This window comes from Carassius auratus, unplaced genomic scaffold (genome assembly GCF_003368295.1).
Source record: "Carassius auratus strain Wakin unplaced genomic scaffold, ASM336829v1 scaf_tig00216387, whole genome shotgun sequence".
NCBI classification, from domain to species: Eukaryota; Metazoa; Chordata; class Actinopteri; order Cypriniformes; family Cyprinidae; genus Carassius; species Carassius auratus.
Genome location: NW_020528544.1, coordinates 35,001 through 37,500, shown reverse-complemented (window position 1 = coordinate 37,500; position 2,500 = coordinate 35,001). Strand labels below are relative to the sequence as shown.

The 2,500-nt window shown below is 47.7% G+C and overlaps 2 non-coding genes across 2 annotated transcripts; both read right to left on the bottom strand.

The window, feature by feature from the left end:
• Positions 1-767: 767 nt before the first annotated feature.
• On the bottom strand, positions 768-840 carry trnak-cuu (transfer RNA lysine (anticodon CUU)). Its single transcript has one exon. It is a non-coding gene; the product is annotated as a tRNA-Lys (tRNA).
• An 856-nt stretch (positions 841-1,696) lies between these two features.
• trnar-ccu (transfer RNA arginine (anticodon CCU)) lies at positions 1,697-1,769 on the bottom strand. Its single transcript has one exon. It is a non-coding gene; the product is annotated as a tRNA-Arg (tRNA).
• Positions 1,770-2,500: the final 731 nt, after the last annotated feature.

The following is a 2,500-nucleotide window of genomic DNA, read 5'->3' as shown; positions in this document are numbered from 1 at the left end:
GTTTCGATCCTTCAACCTCTGGGTTACACACGCTTCCGCTGCTCCACTCTGCTGTATTCACCCCAGATGGGACTCAATCCCACAATCCCTGGCTTAAGAGGCCAGTGCCTTATACATTAGGCCACTGGGGCTTGAAAACAGATGCTAACTTGCCCTTTTATATCTCAATCTTATTCAGGAGGCCTTTACAATGCACACAAAGAGTCTTCTAGATGACTGAATATTATTAGAGGTCAAATTGGCCTCAGCTTTTCACGACCAGCTTGTGGCTTTTGTTCCTTTTTAGGGACTCAAGAGTGTTTAGAAGTTAAAAGGTCATAGCAGAGGATGGTTTCGATCCATCGACCTCTGCTGTAGTGCACCTTGACCGGACTCGAAACCACAATCTCTTTCTTAGGAGGCCAGTGCCTCAGGGATGTATAGATGTTAACTCTTTGTGTGTATTGTAAAGGCATCCTGAGTTTCAAAAAGGATTAGCAGATGATCGTTTCGATCCTTCAACCTCTGGGTTAAACACGCTTCCGCTGCTCCACTCTGCTGCATTCACCCCAGATGGGACTCAAGAGGCCAGTGCCTGTAGTGCACCTTGACCGGACTCGAAACCACAATCTCTTTCTTAGGAGGCCAGTGCCTCAGGGATGTATAGATGTTAACTCTTTGTGTGTATTGTAAAAGCATCCTGAGTTTCAAAAAGGATTAGCAGATGATCGTTTCGATCCTTCAACCTCTGGGTTAAACACGCTTCCGCTGCTCCACTCTGCTGCATTCACCCCAGATGGGACTCAATCCCACAATCCCTGGCTTAAGAGGCCAGTGCCTTATCCATTAGGCCACTGGGGCTGGAAAACAGATGCTAACTTGCCCTTTTACATCTCAATCTTATTCAGGAGGCCTTTACAATGCACACAAAGAGTCTTCTAGATGACTGAATATTATGAGAGGTCAAATTGGCCTCAGCTTTTCACGACCAGCTTGTGGCTTTTGTTCCTTTTTAGGGACTCAAGAGTGTTTAGAAGTTAAAAGGTCATAGCAGAGGATGGTTTCGATCCATCGACCTCTGGGTTATGGGCCCAGCACGCTTCCGCTGCGCCACTCTGCTGTAGTGCACCTTGACCGGACTCGAAACCACAATCTCTGGCTTAGGAGGCCAGTGCCTCAGGGGTGTATAGATGTTAACTTTTTGTGCGTATTGTAAAGGCCTCCTGAATAAGATTGAGATGTAAAATGCCTTAGCAGAGGATGGTTTCGATCCATCGACCTCTGGGTTATGGGCCCAGCACGCTTACGCTGTGCCACTCTGCTGTATTCACCCCAGATGGGACTTGAAACCACAATCTCTGGCTTTGGAGGCCAGTGCCTCAGGAGTGTCTAGAAGTTAACTCTTTTTGTATATTGTAAAGGCCTCCTGAATAAGATTGAGATTTACAATGCCTTAGCAGAGGATGGTTTCGATCCATCGACCTCTGGGTTATGGGCCCAGCACGCTTCCGCTGCGCCACTCTGCTGTAATCAACCTTGACCGGACTTGAAACCACAATCTCTGGCTTAGGAGGCCAGTGCCTCAGGAGTGTCTAGAAGTTAACTCTTTGTGTGTATTGTAAAGGCATCCTGAGTTTCAAAAAGGCTTAGCAGAGGATCGTTTCGATCCTTCAACCTCTGGGTTACACACGCTTCCGCTGCTCCACTCTGCTGTATTCACCCCAGATGGGACTCGAAACCACAATCCCTGGCTTAGGAGGCCAGTGCCTTATCCATTAGGCCACTGGGGCTTGAAAACAGATGCTAACTTGCCCTTTTATATCTCAATCTTATTCAGGAGGCCTTTCCAATGCACACAAAGAGTCTTCTAGATGACTGAATATTATGAGAGGTCAAATTGGCCTCAGCTTTTCACGACCAGCTTGTTGCTTTTGACGTTTTTTAGGGTCTCAGGAGTGTTTAGAAGTTAAAAGGGCATAGCAGAGGATGGTTTCGATCCATCGACCTCTGGGTTATGGGCCCAGCACGCTTCCGCTGCGCCACTCTGCTGTAGTGCACCTTGACCGGACTCGAAACCACAATCTCTGGCTTAGGAGGCAAGTGACTCAGGGCTGTATAGATGTTAACTTTTTGTGCGTATTGTAAAGGGCTCCTGAATAAGATTGAGATTTAAAATGCCTTAGCAGAGGATGGTTTCGATCCATTGACCTCTGGGTTATGGGCCCAGCACGCTTCCGCTGCGCCACTCTGCTGTAATCAACCTTGACCGAACTTGAAACCACAATCTCTGGCTTAGGAGGCCAGTGCCTCAGGAGTGTCTAGAAGTTAACTCTTTGTGTGTATTGTAAAGGCATCCTGAGTTTCAAAAAGGCTTAGCAGAGAATCGTTTCGATCCTTCAACCTCTGGGTTACACACGCTTCTGCTGCTCCACTCTGCTGTATTCACCCCACATGGGACTCAATCCCACAATCCCTGGCTTAAGAGGCCAGTGCCTTATCCATTAGGCCACTGGGGCTTGAA